At 33.1% G+C, this 8569-nt stretch overlaps 1 protein-coding gene across 1 annotated transcript in view; it reads right to left on the reverse strand.

Annotated features, from left to right (window-relative positions):
• The window catches only part of Sf3b2 (splicing factor 3b subunit 2), a 51730-nt gene extending 49256 nt beyond the window's left edge, over positions 1-2474 (reverse strand). The window contains 2 exon segments of the mRNA XM_076513958.1: positions 88-143; positions 2191-2474. The gene's annotated coding sequence lies outside the window, so the exon portion shown is untranslated.
• Between the last annotated feature and the right edge of the window lie 6095 nt (positions 2475-8569).

Raw genomic sequence — 8569 nt, forward strand, 5'->3', positions numbered from 1 at the left:
ACCATTTATAATTTTGTTATTACTGAAATGGTTTGCAAAAAAATAAAAACTTAACAAAAACTATAAACTGTATTTGAAATCTTTTACCTCCTCCTCTTCAATCAGCGCCTGATGAAGTCTTTCCATTAAGTCAGCTTTCAATCCTAGAGCAACAGAAATACTTTACTTATTGCACAAAGAACATTTGAAATGAAGAGAAAGTAATATGTCCAGTACCTGTTCATATGGAATAACACATATTCTGCAAACCATATTAGATGACAACTTGAACAACCTTGGACAATTTTTTACATTATGTTTTAGTAGTTTATTGGATGTTTTATTTGTTGCCTTACAAATTTTCACAGAATAGGAGACATCTTTAGTTAAGGAGAAGGTTGGTATTTGGGATTGCTTGTCTTCATATATGGCATATGCAATAAATTTATGAGATTTAAAAAAAAAAGTTCAATAAATATTTTATGTATGATAAAAGCTGATTGTGAGAATCTGGTTTTGATTTTTAATTGATTTAGTACAAGGGATGACATACATAATCTAACAGGTTCTTTCTTGTTCTTAAATTTTATGCTACAAGATGTATATTATGATAATCTCGTGTTTGAGTTTAGAGACTGTCATGTAGTAACAAAGTCTTGACCAGACACTACTTAATTATTGACTGACAATATGTATAAAACTTGTATCAATAAATATGTAATTTATTGTACTTTGATAGTTATTTGGCATGCTACAAGATTTTACTGAAAATTATTTAAATAAAAACTTAATTGACTAGGTTAAAAGTATTTTGTTATAAATCAAAATCTAAATGGAAATAACACACTCAGAAATTCCTTTTTCTAAAAAATATATAGTACAGCTCTGTTTAGCCATAAATTAAATTATGCAATTTAACATGAAACAAACTTACAAATGTTAGGCTACCTGTTTACAGTTACAGAATTTTAAAATTGAAATATAGAAATATTTACAAAAAAACAAAACAACAAACTGACTGACTAGGATTTTAGGAAATAATATCTTGTATCCTTTTGAATTTGAATTAGTTTCTTGTTAAACTTAGAGAGTTTTATGGATATAAAATAATGAAAAGGAACTAATTATAGTGTTAAAAATTTAGTAACCACTAAAAATTAATTTTCAATGTACCTTACAATCATGCCACCCTGAAATAGTTGAAATTTTTAATTACAAATAATTCCTATCTACATGAAGTATTTACCATTAATGACCTACACTACATTGTAAACAGCTTTTTTTGTTCATGCCCTTTAGTTTATGCAAAGTACCAATTCTTATAAGTGGAAAGACATATATCACATTAATATTGACAGTGCTCAAGAAAAAAATTTTCATTTATATTCTTTAATTCTATGCATATAATAAATTTGAAAATAATTTATACTACTTATGAAAATGCAACATAAAATAAAAACCTCAGTTAAATTTTAAAAAATAATAGCACATTCATTATTGAAGAATTGAAACTCACAACCTATAACTCAGCATTTTGCTATTAAGTTCTATGTATGTCAGTAATTTTTATTTAAAGCTAGCCGTTACATATATGTAAACACGGATGATATGGGTAGAGATAAGTATAGGTGCAAACAACGTTTCGACCATCTTCATTCATCATTATACCAGCCATTTTTACATGTATATTTTTCTCTACAAGTGGATTTTCTTATCATCAAGGAAAGCTAGCCCTTATCATTCATATATTTATCAAACCTTAAAATTTATTCACATCTTCTACATCTGAAGACAGCCTATTTTAAAGGTCAACCACAGTATTAGAAAAATAAAACTGGCTTAGCTAAAAATTATTTAACCTTGCCAAAATATGAGTCCTCTAGCACTACCATTCTCACTATAAAGTAAAAATATAATAAAAGATTAAACATTGATAATACAAATTCGTTAACTTTACGTCCTTAACGAGAAAATAATACTAGGTATCTCAAATTGCTCTCTCATTCTAGTAGCCCTTTTATGAACCCATTTCAAAAATTCATATTTCAACATCCTTCCTAAAGTATAAATACATCAAGACTAAATTCAATGTTCTAATTTCAAATGTAATCTAACCAGAGATCTATGTAATAAAATACAGTTTCTTTAGACGTAAATAAATATTTCAGACAACTCTTAATTAACTGTTTTTCAAATGTTTAATTCACTTACTTTGCAAATGCGAGTAATAAAGTTAGCGTCCCAGTGAAATTAGGCTTAACACCAACTGCTCAGTATTGAAAGTAACGCTATTACATGAGAATGGCTATGTACGAAAGTTTCTTCACAATTAATTTGTATACATAAATAAAATTCTTTCTTTCTGTTTACGTATGTGAGGGTGTATATATATATATATACATACGTATATTCATATAGTTCAAAAATTTAGCTTTCTTAAAATCTAAAAATCGTGTCAAATACCTGCTGTCGAAATACCTCTCGTTGAGAGTTTCTCTTTCAAATCAACTACTCTCAACTTCTTTAATTCTTCTAAGTCTAATCTCTCAGCCATCTTCTTTGATATTATGAGAAAAAATGAGTGTATTGATATAATGAAAAAATTGTGATTATAAAATTGTGTTTACAAAAATTCTGATATGTATGTATATATTATATATATTCAAAGTTAACTCTAAAAACTGTGGCCTATGAGAATAAAAAGTGAGAAAAGGGGAATAATACATTTTTCAATTATATTTATTAACTGAATGTTCAAGTTTTCTCTTCTTTTTTTTATACTACGGAATTATAACACCACAACTGCCTCAACTGTTCATTAATGTTTTCAAACATCTTTCTTCTATAATATTATGACTTTGTATTTTTCAAAAAGTAAATATTTATATACAGGTTTTTCAGGAAATTCATTTAAATAAAGTATGAAGATGTCATTTTTAACGCTCCTGATGACTCGGTATGGCCAAGTGAGTTAAGGCGTTCGACTCGTAATTCGAGGGTCGTGGGTTCGAATCCCGCTCACATCAAACATGCTCGCCCTTTCAGCTGTGAGGGCGTTATAATGTTTCAGTCAATTCAATTATTCGTAGGTAAAAGAGTAGTCCAAAAGTTGGCTGTGGGTAGTAATGACTGGCTACCTTCCCCTCTAGTCTTACACTGCTAAATTAGGAACAGCTAGCACAGATAGCTCTCGTGTAGATTTGCGCGAAATTCAAAAACAAACAAAGAATTATCGCTCCTCCCTCAGTAGCTTCGTGACAAGGCTTATAATACCAAAAAACCGAATTCTGATACCCGTGTCGAATACAGTATAGATAATTCATTGTGTAGCTTTGTGTTTTAAAAGAGAGAGATAAAACGTTTTAAAAATAGAGAAAAAAAAAGAGTAAAGTTATTTTGCTCCTATATATCAGAAATAGACTAAATTATTTATAAATTCCCATTTAAGAATGGTTAACATCCCAAATGGACGATTACATATTTTACTTTTTATCATCTGTGGCTTAATTAGTTCTTTGTTATGAAAATAGGTGATACTGTCACACGAGTATACTGGGTAGTACATAGAAAAGTGGGTTTTGTTTCAACACACTTCAACTACCCACAAGTTTGTTTGTTTTTTAATTGAATTTTCGCAAAGCTACACAGGGACTATTTGCGGTAATTTCCATAATTTTGAAGATGGAAGACAGCTGGTTAATACCATTAATAACGGAACTGATGATCATACTATCCCACGACTGAAAGCTTGGTCATGTTCAATACCATGATTCGATTCTGCGAATAGTAGATTTATGGTTCAGCTCTTTACGTAGCAGATCCTTTTCTCTATAAGACAAGTCTATCTTCTCAACAAAGGTTAGAAAGAAAGATAACTTTCATTCAAAGCTACACAATGGCTATCTGTGCTGAACTGTTCCTAATTTTGAAAAGATGGACCAGATGGAAGTTAACTGGTTAACATCATCCACTGCCAACAGTTATTATTGTGTGAGCGTATCAACGGCCCCGCGCTAGTACAGCGGTAAGTCTACGGATTTATAATACTAAAATCAGGGGTTCGATTCCCGTCGGTGTGCTCAGCAGATAGCCCGATATGGCTTCGCTATGAGAAAAACACACATACCCGTTTTTGTGGATTGGACAGTCACTCTTACAGCGCATCTTCTACCCAAAGTGCGAATCGCTTTTTTAAGACAACAAACCGTGAACTTTTTGTTTCATAGCCTGGGAAAGTAAAATAAAGATTAATTCAGATTTTAAGCAAAGTAACTTTAGAAACTTTAATAACTGTCTGAAAGAGTAATATTTATTACTAACTTTTATATTTAAAATAACACAAAAGATGAATTATTTTTGTTCAGAGGTCATTCATTATTCTTCACTTTTGGTAAGTTTTGAATACAAAAGATAAATTATTTTTCAATTTTACTGTTAATTTTTGTTAGAAAATGTCTATAAAAACTATTTGAAATCGGAATGTTATAAAAAAATAGTCTGCACAATTTCATCAGACGACCGATAAATAGATATTCTAAATCAAATAATTGATTTACAGTCATCAGACTTTTCTCTCCGAATTTTTTAAGTATTATTGTGCCCAAAGGCGTCACTAGGTGCTTAAAACGTTTGAAACACGAGCCATTTCATTATGATATCAATTATACTTTTCTATTCTGATTTTTCAAGACACCAACTGGATATTCGAACAGAATCGGAGTTATTCATCTACAATTTCGAATTGATATAATTATATAAAATACATCTAGTCAACACCACTAACTACTAAATACTGGACTAATACATACCAACGAATAATTGGATTGACCTGAACATATGTATATTTTTGTTAATGGCTAGCGCAGATAGCCCTCGTGTAGCTTACGCGAAATTCCCAAACATTTCACAAAAAAACATTTTGTTAATTTTATCTTAATTTGCTGGTATCTTTCTTTTAAACTTCCCAGTGGCACAGCTGTATATCTGCGGACTTACAACGGTAGAAACTAGTTTCGAGGCCTGTGATGAGCAGAGCATAGATAGCCCTTTGTGTAACTTTGTGATTAACTACAAAAAAACTTTCTCTTAATTACTTCCTTACAATTTGTTATCATATTCTTTCAAATTTCTAATCACGTTTCTTGGCTTATTCTTAAAATAACTTCTTGGGCATATTTTAAAGATTCTGATTTTAATTTTGGCCATAATCTTACACTGCTCCTAACATTACTGACTATGCTATCTATTTAATTGTTTCTAGAAAGATCAGTGGTAATTTTATGAACTTCTAATATTAAATCAGGATTTTTGATTTCTCTCGGTAGACAGAGCACAGATAGCTCAATGTGTATCTTTGCGATAAAAACGTATACTTTTTTTGTTTATTTTGTTGCCCGGCATGACCAGGCGTTCGACTCGTAATCTGAGGGTCCTGGGTTCGAATCCCCGTCGCACCAAATATGCTCGCTCTTTCAGCCGTGGAGGCGTTATAACGTATCGGTCAATCCCACTATTCGTTGGTAAAAGAGTAGCCCAAGAGTTAGCGGTGGGTGGTGATGACAAGCTGCTTTCCCTCTAGTCTTACACTGCTAAATTAGGAACGGCTAGCTCAGATTGCCCTCGTGTAGCTTTGCGCGAAATTCAAAACAAACCAAACCGTAAGTCCACTGAGAAACTATTTCTTGAACTATTTGTATCTATATTACGAGGTCTGTTCAAAAAAAATACGCGGACTGACGTCATAAAACAAAATGTACTTCATTTAGAAGTTACAGGTCTGGGACCCCTTCAAAGTACTCTCCTCCCAAACGCACACACTTATCCCAACGGTGTTTCCACTTGTTGAAACAGTCCTTGTACGCTTGTTTTGTAATGTCCTCCAGCTCCTTCGTCGCATTTGCCTTAATCTCGGGAATCGTCTCAAATCTTCTTCCTTTCAAGGGTCTTTTGAGTTTGGGGAACAAGAAAAAATTGCAAGGAGCAAGGTCAGGTGAGTAGGGAGGGTGGGGAAGAACAGTGATCGAGTGTTTGGCCAAAAACTCACGAGTTCTGAGGGCTGAATTTCGCAGCAACGAGGTGCATCTTCAATTTTTCGGTCAAAATCTCGTAACAAGATCCAACTGATATCCCACACTCTTCAGCAAGCTCCCCTGACAGTCAGACGTCGATTTGCCCGCACCAGGGTGTTGATTTTGTCGACGTGTGGATCGTCAGTTGACGTGGAAGGACGTCCAGGACGCTCATCATTTTCAATGGACTGTCGACCATCCTTAAAACGTTCATGCCACTTGAAACATGCCGTACGATTCATAGCAACATCACCGTAAGCCGTGTTAAGCACAGCAAAAGTTTCAGTCGCACATTTTCCAAGTTTAACACACAATTTCACAGCAAGTTGTTGCTCCTTCAGGCCATTCATTCTGAAATCCGCCAAACCAAAAAATCGCACTTCACTTAAAACCGCGTAGCTAATACACAAATAAAGATATCTCCAATCGGAAAATGGCGTCGTAATCAGCTGATCTGTGTAAACCTAGCGACACCAAGCGGATTCCCCTGGAACCAACTGGAGCCGCGCAATTCAAACAGTCCGCGTATTTTTGAACAGCCCTCGTAAGCATGCTTCTTGGTACAGATAGGACCAAGAGCTAACGCTGAGTGGTGTTATCTAGCTGCCTTCTCTTTAGTCTGTGACTTCAAAATTAGAAAAGCCTAACGCAGATAGCTTTGCATTAAATTCAATAAACAAACAGTTATCCAATATTGATAGAAAATTTATATTTGATAAACTCATGTAAAATACAATATTTGTGTGAAATAGTTCTGTAAAGCAAAATAATTAATATATTTTCAACAAATGCAATAGTGTATCACTAAATCACTTTTATTGACCAAACTTCCAAAGTATAATTACAAGACAGGACAGAATGGCTTCAAACTATGACAGTGAATAAATAACGTAACAGTAACATGATGTTGTAGCACGTTATTTTGTTGGGTGCGTTTTTTTAAATTTTAATTAAATCATTTGATAGAAATATATAAAGTTCACCCCACGTAGCAATAACAACATAGTTGATTTCTATATTAACGTTTGCGAAAAGTAAAGGCCTAACAGGCTATAAAAATAGTGAAGTTCCTCGTGTTCATTTTGTTTTTTGTTGGTTTTTTTTTTGCTTTCTTCATTCACACACACGTAAACACAATATAAGTGGGCGTTACAGACCGAACCCCAAGCTTGAGCTCTGTACATAATTGAGAAGTTATGGTGATAACTACAAGTTACTATCACTTGTACACAATTGTAGGTCTACATTCACAAGTAACGTTTACTCTTTCAACAGAAATTTACTCACTGATGGTAAATATACTAATGGACAAATAAATAGCCTTGTACAATTTCTCTGATAATACATTGAATGACTGAATACAAACTTCCTAATCTCTGAATGGACTGAATTCTATGCTTCACTCATTCTTGTATTTATAATCAATGCACCCATTTATATTACAGTGATATTTGCTAGATTTTAACCACATGCGGCATCTAGCAAACATCTAAATAAAAAAAGAAAATGTATATAATATAAAACTGCCTTCTTCTTGAATTGTGAAAATATTTAAACAATACTAATACGAAATAAAACACAATACAAACTGTTAATTCACCAAGTCTTTTGCTGATTTTAACTTTTCAGAGTTATGGTATACAGATGAAATGGTCTCCTCTCCCTTGGTGTACTGTCACATGGGGAGATCTACTTGGGGATGTGGTCGAGTTAATCCACTAGTTTTCGTCAAAACAAGAGCCCTGGGTACCTTTGGCCTTCGGCTGACATATTCTTCTCTGGAGTTACTCAACTTTCACCCAGCGACTTCGAAAGACAATCGTGGTTGATGACCTTTGATTTGGATCACCCATTACACTAGATTATGTAAATAATTTTCTTAATATTTTTTAAAATGATATATGATCCTTCGCCAAAACTGCTTAACTTTCGAGTCAATTGTTTCTTGTGCTATATCATGTCACCTCGACAGAATCCAGTCTTATCGTCATAGTAATTTTTCATTTGATCACACACCTCATTATTGTTTCTTAGTTCTGGCATTTTCAAACATTCATTCATATTCAACAGAATCTTCATACAATATGCAAAGGGTTTTAGGTTTTATACAAGATTCAGTTGAATATGGGTGAACATTAGAAAATGACAGATCAAAATCTTAACTGTTAATTATAGGTTATTGAATAGTAGTATATGAAGCTACGAGGCGATATTCGTGATGACGAGAAACCCATTTGAAGTAAAAATTTATTCTCAAGACTGTTGGTATGAGTATTAGCATTTTAATTAAAATAAAGTACATAACAACGTTTCGATCTTCTTAGGTCATCTTCAGGTTAACAAAGCACTATAAATTCTAGAATGTATTATAACTAACTTTTACATAATGACTTTGAATTTCGCCCAAAGCTACACGAGATCTATCTGCACTAGACGTCCCTAATTTAACAGTGTAAGACAAGGGGGAAGGCAGCTAGTCATCATCACCCACCGCCAACTCTTGGGCTACTCATTTATCAACA

The sequence above is a fragment of the Tachypleus tridentatus genome, chromosome 7 (assembly GCF_004210375.1).
Source record: "Tachypleus tridentatus isolate NWPU-2018 chromosome 7, ASM421037v1, whole genome shotgun sequence".
In the NCBI taxonomy this organism is placed as follows: Eukaryota; Metazoa; Arthropoda; class Merostomata; order Xiphosura; family Limulidae; genus Tachypleus; species Tachypleus tridentatus.